Here is a 12,640-nt window from a genome sequence, read left to right on the forward strand (position 1 = left end):
CCCTCTTCCTCTGTTGACCAGGCCCAGGAGTTTTCTGCAGGGAAGCTTCAGTGACTTAGGGCATTGTCTCCAGGGGCTCAAAGCACATCTCAAAGTACAGAGCCCATCTCTTGTTTTGGCCCATGCACTTTTCTGGCTGACTCTCTGGTTAACCAGGTGCCAGCTCCAGGTGTGCTGAAAGAGGCTGAAGGACGGGGAACGGGTAGCCCTGGGGTCCCTGCTGTGGATGGGGAGGACATAGGAGATAAAATTTTGGCAGCCCCATGAGGGGCTAGCCTTTCAGAATGGGGGTGAGCTCCCTGCCAGGGAAGGGAGGCTCCGTGTCCTGTCGCTGCAGTAGATACAACTGTAACACCAGCATTCCTTTGGCTGCAGTCCTGGTCTGTCAGCAGGCCCCCAGCTCCTGTTCTTCAGCCAGACGGCTCTATAGTATCACCTTCCATCTTGGACGGGGGTCCTCCATTCAAGGGCCTCTTGGATCTGCCAGCCTCCCCCTGCCCTCTTGGGGCCAACACCGCTGCCCTCTGCTGTGGCGGGGACAGAGCCATGGGCACCCTCTTCCCCATTCCATTGCCAGGCGCCACCACAGTCTCTAAGGCCCAGTGCCCACTTAAGGGCTGAGTGGCAGATGCCTGAGTCCTGGCTCCTGGCCCCAGCTCCACTCCCAACCCTGTATGTGACAATGGTTGTGCCGGTTCATCTCTATGGACTTCAGTTTTTCATCTGCAAAATGAAGGGTCGGGGGGAGGGGGTTAGGTCAGTGCTTCTCAAACTTTACCCAAATCTCCCAGGAAGCTTGCTAAAATGCAGTTTCTGATTCTATAGGTTTGGGGTGGGGGCTCAGATTCTGCATTTCTAATAAGCTCCTAGGTGATGCTTCCACTGCCTCTCCAGAGTGCAAAGATTCAGGGCTCCTCTGTAGAACTTTCTGTGGCGTTAGAGGTGCCCTTTATCTGAACCCTCTAATATGGTAGCTTCTGGCCACTGTGGGTATTGAATGCTGAAAATGTGGCTAGTGAGTCCATGGAAGTGACTTATAAATTTTCACAATTTCAATTAATTGACACTTCGTTGTGTGGCAGATGGCTACCACCTTGGGCAGTGTGGATAAATATTCTCTAAGATCTGCCACTGGTAAGTGGCGCGAATTTGAATGGGTCACTTAGTCTCTCGACACCTGAGCTTTCCCACTAGTAAAGAAAAAATTATGGTAAGGAATCACTCTTTCTAACAGGGCTGTTGGCGTGGGGGCAGTGGTAAGTTCTAGAATAATTTTAGGCTGTAATGATCATAGTAATGATCACTTACATCAGTGAAGCTTAGCAGTTTTGAATAATTAAAGCATTAGGTTTTCTTCACAAGGAAGAGGCTTGTTTTGAGAGATGGGAACATGTCTTAAGCCTCTGGATCTTTGTGTAGCCATCAGCACTGCGGTCCACTCGGAGTGCTAGTTATTGGGGTGACTCAGCTCCCTGGCCCTTGCCCCCAAGGCAGATTGCAGCCTCTAAGGGGATGAGAAAAGCCACAACCTGCCCCGCTACCCTGAAGCCTTCACTATGAAACTTACTCCCTTTTCCCACTTTTACATATTCTTGAGTCTGAGTCAAATTCCCTGAAAAGCAATTATTAGAAGGCCAATTTGCCAAATGATCAATTTCACCTATTGACTAATGTACCAAATTTACCAAATTGGATAGTGTGTAATATTTGACTAGACTATTTAGCCACTTTAACGGGAATGTCTTAAAATTAATTTAAATGTCTCATTTTTTGTTATGATGCTACATAAAGAAACATTTTTTTATAAACATTTGGAATTTTATTTAAAAAACAAATAAAAAAACCCATCACAACCATGAACATTGTTACAGTTGGAGGCCCTCTTGGTTCTCCACAATGATACTGAGCATGCTCACAAGGGGTTCCCATTGTTTAGTCTTAGTTAAAGAACCATCTTTTAAAAGAAGGAAAAAAAACTCGGCACACTACCATTTAACTTGTTTTAATGTTTCTTCACAAATTAGTAATGCTATTTCAGCATTTCACATGGGAAATTTTCAGTTTATGCTAATATTTATGTATAACTGTTTTAACTGATGGCTACTTTTGATTTTCTTTGTATGCTTTGGAATATAAATTTTAGTTTAAAACTGATTCATCTTGCATGTTTTCTAATTTCAAATTAAATTTTGGATTTTCTTGATATTGAAGATTTAGTTTAAGTTTAAATTTAATGCTTTTAATGCTTTTTTTAGTACTTTTGAATATAAATAGAAAAATAAATTTAAGTGTCAAATTGCCAGGAGTACAAAAATTAAAGAATATATGAACACCGCTGAAAAGTGCTTGATGTTTAGAGAAATGGAAAATAACATTGTGGCACAATAAAATTTAGCAGTGGTTAAAAAAAACCCATTCCCCACACATAAGGAGAAACTGAAGTCTCTTGATTTTGTAGCTATTTTATACAGAAATAAACAGCATCTTATGATAAGTAACATTGTCCCTTTCTGGCAAATCAGCTAAGCATCTCAAAAGATATTTTTATTTTATTTTATTAAAGATTTATTTATTGTGGACATTGCTGCTATGAGCATTGGGTTGCCCGTGCCCCTTATTTTCACTACATCTGTATCTTTGGGGTAAATACCACTGGGTGTTATACACACTAATGAATCATTGAACACTACATCAAAAACTAATGGTGTACTGTATGGTGGCTAACTTAACATAATAAAAAAATAAAGACATATTTATTTATTTTAGAGAGAGAGAGCAAGAGAGCAAGTGAGAGAACACAGGAGTGGGAGGGACAGAGGGAGAGCGAGAGAGAGAATGTCAAGCAGACTCCCTGCCTGACGCGGGGCTTGATCCCACGATCATGACCTGGGCCGAAACCAAGAGTCAGACGCTCGACTAACTGAGCCACCCAGGAGCCCCTAGAAAGATATTTTTAAATGTCAATTTGGGTTTTTGCCAATCTTCTTGCATTTTTTGGTATTTTGCAGATAGTCAATCTGCATTGATTTATTATTTCCTGCCATTAGTGGCCACATTTTAAAATGCAAAATGATTGCTTTGCTGCTTCTGAACTGATTCTTCCTGGACTATATGCCTGGTTTTTGACACATGACCAGTGTGACAAATCTCTTCTGGTCATCTTCAATGCCCTTCCACTGTTTTGATGTGCCTCTTCCTCTTGAACCTTCCTACAAACTGCTGGCAAGTCAATGTAAAATCTTAATTAAATTAAAATGAAAGTAAGTTAACTTTAAACAGTAAGCAAAATAAAGCAGAATTTCAGATGTCACTAACGTATAATTTAAAATTTAATTCCATAGCAAAACCATTCAAAAGAAATCAGAAGTAGCTGGAAGAAAATTTCCAGTTAAAAATTATAATATACCAAAGAGATTTCCCTATTCCACACTGAAATTCAGGGGATAAATATTTCCATTAAACATCACAACATCTGAATTTGGAAAATTTAGTGAATTGGTAATTTGGCAAATTTATCTTTCTAAGAACTGGCTTCTTGGGAATTTGCTTTCAGCAAATTGGCTTTCCAGAGAATTAGCTTTTACCAACTGGGCATTCATTGAAATGATGGAATGAACTGAGCTGGTGGGTTTCTACTCCTTTCCAGCCTGACTTGGATTTTTCTAGAACCCCTATTGCCCTTACCAAACTCCTGTGAACCGCAAGCATTCCTGTAACTAGTGACATCTTTTTTTTCAAGATTTTATTTATTTATCTGAGAGAGAGAGAGAGAGCATGAATGCAGGGGGAGGGGCAGAGGGAGAGGGAGAAGCAGACTCTCTGCTGATCCCAGGACCCCAAGATTTCTCAGGGCTGCAGATTCATTGAGGGCTCTTAATGGCCAAGTCTTTAGGAGGTAGAGGGAATATTTATATAATTTCTTTGGGGCCTTTGGCATGCCAGAAACTCGGGGTTTAAATGGGTCTGATGATATGGGTATGGTATTCTTGTCCCCTCCCTGGCTTTGCTTTGAAAAATGCAAAATTACAGATTTGAATTCCATCTAGGCAGCTAGAGGGAAAAAAATTAAGGCCCCTCATTTAGTTCTGGAGTCTAGAGTTTCACCTAGTCTAGAGTTGCTTAGCCTCCATACTGCTGACGTTTTGGACCAGATACTTCTGTATTGCAGGGGCTCTCCTGAGCACAACAAGATGTTTAGCAGAATCTCTGGGCTCTCTGCACTAGCTGCCAGTAGCACCTCTCAAGTTGTGATGATTGAAAATGTCCCTAGATGTTGCTAAATGTCTCCTTGGGAGGGGGCTAGTAAAATCATCCCTGGTTGTGAACCTCTGATCTACTCTCCCATCCAATCTAGAACTTTCCTTTAGACTTTACAGCATACACCCTCTCAATGCTGCAGGATCCTGAGAACTCACCTTCTCACTTTGGTGTTCCTGGAAGTCAGGTTTACTGATGTTAGGAGAAGAGCATGGGCTTTGGGACACACTACCCTGGGGTCAGATTGAGTCTCTGACACTCATTAGGTGTGACCTTGGGCAAACTTCTTAACCCATTTCAGCCTGTTTCCTGACATGTCCTAATTCCTGCTCTATAGATAATACAACAAGGATTAAATAGCTATGTATATAAAATGTTTGGCCCTTTGGTATGCTTGATAACTGTATTCCCTAGATTGGGCCCCAATCCCCCATCTTTAATTTTTCACCTACCATGATGAACCTTTGTGTCCCTCAAAATTCATTTGTTGAAATCCTAATGCCCAATGTGATGGTATTGTGAGGTTGGGCCTTTGGGAGGTGATTAGGTCATAGGGTGGAGTCTTCATGAATGGGATTATTGTTCTTATAAATAGGTCCCAGAGAGCTCCCTTGCTGCTTGTACCCTGTGAGGCCACCACAAGAAGTCAGTGGTCTGCAACCTAGAAAAGGATCTTCACCAGAACCTGACCATGTCAGTATCTTATCTTGGACTTCAAGTCTCCAGAACTGTGAGAAATCACTGTCTGTTGTTTACAAAGCCATCCAGTCTGTGGTGATTTGTTAAAGCAACCTGAATGGACTAAGACACTCTCCTTGGCCATGGTCCTACACTTCAGTGCCATGCAGACCATCAGATCTTTGGACCTTGTGACAGCTCTGCATTCAGCTGTTGCAGGTGGCATCCTTTGCTTGTTCCTTCCTAGCTGACCAAGCTCTACAAACCTTGATTCCTTCTCAGGCAGTCCAGAGACAACAACACATTGCATTTTAAGGGGAGGTTCATCATTAAGTCTGCATGAAGCTAGGCAGAAAGGAAACCTGAGGCTGGCCCCATGATGGAGAGAGGAGGCTCCTGAAGGCCTTGCCTGGAAGGTGTGCTCCTCCAGAGGCTGCAACAGTCACCACAGAGAGGCTGGACGCTCCCTCAGCCTGTGTCCAGAGGAAGTGGAGATGAACCACTTAAATAGAAGCCGAACACCGCAAGCATTCCTGTAACTAGTGACATCTTTTTTTTTCAAGATTTTATTTATTTATCTGAGAGAGAGAGAGAGAGCATGAATGCAGGGGGAGGGGCAGAGGGAGAGGGAGAAGCAGACTCTCTGCTGATCCCAGGACCCCAAGATCATGACCCCAGCCAAAGTCAGAGCTCAACCAACTGAGCCACCGAGGCGCCCCCCTGTCACCAGTGACATCTTAGTGCTGTATACCCCACGAGGTCTCAGTCTAGGAGACTGTGGTCATGCTGCCTTTGGCATCTCTCTTTCCCCACCAGTTACCTATTTGGAAATAGCTCCCAACACTTTCCAGGAAGTATAAATGAGACATGAACCCTCGAGCCTAGGGATCTGAGAAGACACATGACCCCTTCAAACCACCAGCATTTGCTGAGCAGTTTTAAAAAGAGCATTGGTGTCAGGGAGCCACCAGATAGTCCTCCTAGGGAACTTGTAAACTCCTCCTCCTTGGGGAGGCCACTGGCTGGGCTCACCTCATATGGCCCCATGTGTAACCTGGACTTAATATAGCTCAATTGCTCTTGTCAATTTCATGTCTGGAAAATACAGGCCCCAGGTTGCTGCCTTGGGTCAAGGGAGGGATTCTGAGTCAAAGTACTGGGGATCCATCTTGCTGGTGCCAGAAAGATCCCCCAGTCAGGGATGGTAGGCTCTGGATGGGGCAGTGGATGGAGGGGATTTTCTTCAGTTGATTGTGATATTATTTGAGAACATTTTCTTAGATGCAAGAGCTGGCTTTTGTTTCTTTGGATGAGGGAAGAGAAATTGGCTCTAAATGTCTGTAGTTTAAGAGGATGGTCTCTCAAAGCCCCGTTAGAACCAGACTGAAATCACGGATAATGTTGGAACTTGCACAGGAGGGAGTCCTGCTTGCATTGCCTGGAGTAGGAGAACCTGTTAGCCAAGGGGATTAGACCAGATGGTTTAAGTATGGGGCCACTGCATCTGGCCTAAGACTCTGTGCAACTTACTCCTAGACAATCTCTCAATTTATGAGTCTGAATCACATTGAGCACAGTTGTGAATCACCAGTGTGGACCCCTTGCAAGATTTTGAAGATAAGAGCTCCAAACAGGAGATTTCCCTGCACCCAGGGAAGTAGATCAGAACTGTAATTTCTAGATCTATGAAAGAACATTAAACTGCTTTCTTTCTGGGCATCTCTGGAAATGTGAGGAGGAGGAGAGAGGCAGTTTTAAGGTCTTTTCTTCTGTGTGATTTCACTTGGCTGATGAAGAGAGGGGAAAAGTGAGAAGTGGTCACTCCCATTGGAGGTACCCCACTAGGGGACTCTCTACTTTCTATGGAAGGCCTGTGCTGTGCTGGACCTTCTTGAAACAAACATAACCTCAATCCCTCCAGAAGTATTGAGTCTTAGGCTGGAAAGAATGTCTATCTGGATCTAGTTCAGTCCCTAGTTCAGTTTCCTGCCTTAACTGTAGTGCTGTAACCAAACTTTTCCTTCAGAACCCTTTAGGTTGGGTTTCAAGGGTCTTTAGACATGGTTAACCCCCATTGTCATGACCTCAGAGGAAGTCAGAGAACTTAAGGATCTCAGAGGCCAGCCAGTTCAATGTGGCAGTTCTAAAGTTAAGAAACCTGAGGATTGGAGAAATGTCATGGCTTGCCTAAAACTGCACATTGATTCATGTCAGAGTCTGGACCATGATACACAAGTCTTCCCTCCTAGTCCCAGGCCACTTCAGTGGAATAACCCCCCTGCCCCACCCTGCCCCACCACCGTGTTCTCCAGTTCCACCAACTTAAGGATATTTCATTGCTTTTGTGGGTTTCGGTTTTTTCTTTTCTTTTCTTTTTTTAAAGATTTTATTTATTTGAGAAAGATTAAAAAGCATGAGCAGGGGGGCGGGGGTGGGCAGACGGAGAGGGAGAAGAAGACTCCCCGCTGAACAGGAAGCCTGACGCAGGACTTGATTCCAGAACTCCAAATCATGACCTGAGCCGAGGGCAGACACTAAACAGACTGAGCCACCCAGGTGCTCCCCCTTTTTTGCTTTTCTAAATAGCTATCCTTACCCCTGATCAGATTAATGAGCCATGCAGAATAGTATCATCTATATGTTCTCTTTTCTCTTTATTTTTTCAGCATGTTACTTTTTAATTTTTTTAGAATTAAGACTTTTTATTGATGTATAGTTGTTATGTTAGTTCCAGGTGTATAACATGATGGTTTAACAATGCTACACATCACTCTGCTCACCATGAATGTAGTCACCGTCTGTCACCATACAATGTCCTTACAAAGTTATTGACTGTCCCCACAACTTACTTACTTGATAACTGGAAGTTTGTACCTCTTAATCCTCTTCACTTATTTTATCCACCTCCCCACCCACTTCCCTCCCCTCTGGCAACCAATTTGTTCTCTGTATTTATGATTCCGTTTCTGTGTTTGTTTGTTTGTTCATTTGCCTTGTTTTTTAGATTCCACATACACATATAAGTGAAATCATACAGTGTTTGTCTTGCTCTGTCTGACTTATAGTTCTGTCCATGTTGTCACAAATGGCAAAATCTCATTATTTTTGCAGGCGAGTAATATTCCATTATATATATATGCATATATATGTCACATCTTCTTTATCTCTCTATCGATGGGCTTGATGAGTTTTTTTAGAGTTGTTTTAGGCTTATAGCAAAATTGAGAGGTAGGTATAGAGATTCCCCACAGACTCCCTGTCCCCACACATGCAGAGCCTCCCCCTTGTCAACACCGCTCACCGGAATGGCACATTTCTTTACTGAGGATGAACCTACATTGACACTCAAATCATCCAAAGTCCATAGTTTACCTTTGGGTTCAGTGTTGATATTGTGCACTCTGTGGATTTGGACAAAAGTATGACGACATGTATCCACCATTATAATATCCTACAGAGAATTTTCACTGCCCTAAAAATCCTCTGGGCTGTGTTTATTTGTGTCCCTCCCCCACCCCTAGGAACTGCAGATCTTTTCATTGTTTCCATAGTGTTGCCTTTTCTAGAATGTCATATATGTTGAACATACATACATATAGTATGGAGTTTTTTCATATTGGCTTCCTTCACATAATAATATGCATTTAAATTCCCTCCATGCCTCCTTTTCATGGCTTGATAGCTTATTTTTTTGAGGCAGAAAATATTCCATTGTTTGGATGTACTACAATTCATTTATCCATTTACCTACTGAAGGCCATCTTGGTTTCTTTTCAGTTTTGGCAATTATGAATAAAGTCCTATACCATCTGTGTGCAGGCTTTTGTGTGGACATAAGTTCTTACCTCCTTGGGTGAATATCAAGGAGTGCGACTGCTGGAATGTATGATAAGAGTACATTTAGACAGCCACACTTTATTGCAAAGTGGCTGTGCCATTTTGACTCCAACCAGAAATGATGAGCATTCCTGTCGCACCACATCCTCGTCAACATTTGGTATTGTCAGTGGTCTGGATTTTGGCCATTCTAATTAGGTGTGTAATAGTTTCTCATTGTAGTTTTAGTTTGAATTTCCCTGATGACATATGATATGGAGTATCTTTTCATATGCTTATTTACCATCTGTATATATAACAGATAGACGGGGTGTCTGTTAAAGTCTTGGCTCATTTGAAAAACCAGGTTGTTTGTTTTCTTATTGTTGAGTTTTAAGAGTACTTTGCATATTTTGGAGAACAATCCTTTATCAGGTATGTCTTTTGCAAACATGCTTTCCAAGTGTATGGCTTGTCTTCTAATTCTCTTGACATTGTGTTTTGCAGGGCAGACATTTTTAATTCTAGTGAAGTCCAGTTTATAAATTATTTCTTTCCTGGATTGTGCCTTTGGTGTTATGTCTAAAAAGGCACCACCAACCCAAGGTCATAAGGCTTCTTTCCTATGTTACCTTCTAGGAGTTTTATGGTTTTTCACTTTACATTTAGTTCTATGATTCATTTTGAGTTAATTTTTTTGTGAAGGCCATAAAATCTGTGTTTAGATTCATTTTTCTGCATGGGTGTCCAGTTGTTCAAACACCATTTGTTGAAGACACTAACTTTGCTCCATTGTATTGTTTTTGCTCCTGTGTCAAGTATCAGTTGACTAGATTTATGGTGGTTCCTTTTTTAATATTTTTATATTTATTGAATATTACTTGCTCACAACAGTCATTGAATATTGATTGAGCCCTATCTGTGGGCCAGGGATGATGTTAAGAGTTCTGTGTCTATTACCACGTGTAATCCTCAAAGTAACTATAAAGTACCTCAGAGTAACTCTAAAGTACCTACTCTTGGTATCTCCATCTCACAGACAAGGACAAAGAGCTTTGGAGAAATAACCTAGCTGCCCAGTGTGCACAGTTAGATATGGATTTGAGTCCTAATTCTACCATTTTCTCCCTGGTACTTGAGTTGATGATATTGACTATTATGTTATGTTAAATCTCCTACTCATTTCCAACTAATTCCAGTTTTAATTCAAACCAAATGTAAGATCATGAGTGGACTTAAGTACTTCTACAAGGTGTCCATTTGCACACTGGCTTGCAATGTTTTACCCTGCCTATATTATTTCTCTTTTCATAGGGACATTCCCGCTCTTCCAACCCCACGTGGAAATGAGCATGGCCATCTTCAACTGGGCTAACTCTATTTCTTCAGGGCTGGAAAACACTTTGGGCCACGTGATGCTTATGGACTAGCTGACCCCAAGGTCAGATAAGACACATCAGCCATACTACTGTCAAAGGTGAAACTTTTTTTTTGTTATTTTTGTCTTCTAATTCAAAAAAGTATATTCTAAAAGCTACAAATCTCGATGCATCAAATATTATGAGGCTTGTGGTGTATGATGACTACTCTGGATGTCAAACTTGGAGTCATCAGGGAAGAACTGAGGCCAAATAGGTCACTAGAAGTCTTAGGAAAGAGACATTCCAGATACTCCCTGACATGGCCCCCGCCCACCTCTCTGGTAGTAAAGATCTCCTGCTCCCTCCCTAGATGCATGCTTCATTGTAGCCCAATTTAATCACTCACTGTTTTTCAGGTATATTTCCTAGAAATTTCCTAGAAATTGGTCCCAGTGGTTTTTATATCTCTAGTCAGTGCTTGGTAAGACATTACCTTCTCAGGGCACCTGGGTGGCTCAGTTGGTTAAGTATCTACCTTTGGCTCAGGTCATAATCCTGGGGTCCTGGGATTGAGCCTCACAGTGGGCTCCCTGCTCAGCGGGGAGTCTGCTTCTCTCTTTCCCTCTCTTCCTCCCCCTTTACTCCTGCTTTTGTTCTCACTGGCATTTTCTCTCTCTCAAATAAATAAATAAATAAAATCTTTAAAAACAAAAAACCCCATCACCCTCTCTGTGGAGCTCGCCTGTGTCTCTAGCTGAAAGGAATTTCTCTATCCTGAGTTCCTCCTCTAACGTCTCATCACACTTGGCATGGTCCACTTGGTCCACACATTGCTGTGTGCAATGTGTCTTAGCTTAGCTAACCTTGGAAATGAGAAGCCAGTGAAGGATTCTAAGCAGCAGAATAAGGGTCAGATTCCTGTCTGAATGTTGTTCTATTTTCTTATGCAAAGAGCTTGGCCAGAGAGAGTCTGACAGAGAGCAAGATCTGAAAGAGATTTCCTGACCTCTGGAATGAATTGGTAGAGACAGTTGGAGCAGATGAGGAAGCTCTGCGATCTTTTGGGGGTGCTCAGGGGACTACGAGTCTGGTCCTTCTGGCCTCTGGTTTTCCAATCCTTTGCCCAAGGATATGTTTCAGTTTAACATATCTTCCCCTTTTCTCTGATATACCTAACTACATGGGTGCCCATGTGTGTTCATGTCTTTGTGTCTGTTGATGTGCATACCCATGTGTGCTTGTGTGTGCACACACGTGTGTGTGTTTGTGCTGACCTGCTATTGTTGTCATGATTGCGGCCAGTGTCCTGGACACAGATGCAGAGATAGAAAGCCAACAAATGACAATGGGTATAGTTTTGGAATGAACAGGGCTGGAGATTAGATGCTGATAAAGGAAGTCTATTTCTGCTTGGCTTCCTGAATGTCAAGGTGTTGGGAACTCGTGAGCAGGTGACTGAGGGGGCAGACTCACCCTTTGACTTTGACAGCTTAAAAATAAGAGGATCTCTCTACCTATTCGATACTTGCATCTGTTTATAGTAGGTGAGGGCCATTTTGGTAGGAGGCAAGGGCATTGCCAGGATGACCTGGAGGGCCCTTCTGGAATGAATCACCTGTAATGCTGTCTCTTTGGCTCCCATGAGTGTGGAGTATGTATTATTATTATAGCCATATGAAAATTGAGAACACTACATAAATTTGTGTTATTGAGCAAGAGTGGTTATGGTGACGTGGTATGTTTTAACATTTACCCTTGCAATTTCTCTGCACTTTCCCTGCTTTGGTTTATTTAAAATTATGGTCTCCTGTAGGAGTGGAGATAGAGGCTGGCTTAAAGGTAGGAGCCTGAGCCCAGAGGAGCATGGAGGAGAGGGAAGGGGGTGGTGGTGGTGGCTTCTCCCTCGACTTGGTGAGGACTGTGTGTGCTTGAGAGAGAACATCCTGACCTTATAAAAGAAACCCAGAGCAGACACATGGCAGGTCCCAACTGAGCCTTCACCCCAAGAGGGCTGCAAATTGAATTAACAGAGATTTTAATTCTCTTTAAACCAGGCAAGGAAGCAAATTTATATTTATTTTTTTGTCAAGACTCAGTTTACACCCAACTAGTTTTCTTTGTGATGCTAAGGCCTGAGTTGTAAGATGAAAGTTAATTTCATTTGCATGCATAATATGGGGAGGGGAGCCAGGGTTGGTAAGAGGAATGGAGGAGTCTAAAGCTTTTTGAATATCAATGGAAAGATGCTTGCAGATAGTCTTTCACTAAAAGATAACTGGTATTCCGATTTAAGTGATTTGTCCAAGGTCACATAGAGCATTAGTGGTAAAACTGGCCTGGAAGCCAAGGGACCTGACTTTAATAAGGCTTTATTAGTAATCTTAAAATTAGTTTTCTTATGGTCAAAACAGTTTTAAGAATGCCCTGAGTCAATAAAGACTTCCAGATTCTTTCTCTTTGTCTGTCTGTCTGTCCCCCTCTAATACACACACACACACACACACACACACACACACACACACACACAC

The 12,640-nt window shown here is 42.4% G+C and overlaps 1 long non-coding RNA gene across 1 annotated transcript in view; it reads left to right on the forward strand.

The window, feature by feature from the left end:
* The window catches only part of LOC141374636 (uncharacterized), a 46,460-nt gene that overhangs the window by 21,796 nt on the left and 12,024 nt on the right, over positions 1–12,640 (forward strand). Inside the window, exon 3 of the long non-coding RNA XR_012381676.1 lies at positions 10,066–10,228. This is a non-coding gene — a long non-coding RNA (uncharacterized lncRNA). The remainder of the gene's footprint in view (positions 1–10,065; positions 10,229–12,640) is intronic.

Source organism: Callorhinus ursinus, unplaced genomic scaffold (assembly GCF_003265705.2).
Source record: "Callorhinus ursinus isolate GAN/ISIS: 27379988/994484 unplaced genomic scaffold, GSC_fseal_2.0 scaffold2, whole genome shotgun sequence".
Taxonomy (NCBI): domain Eukaryota; kingdom Metazoa; phylum Chordata; class Mammalia; order Carnivora; family Otariidae; genus Callorhinus; species Callorhinus ursinus.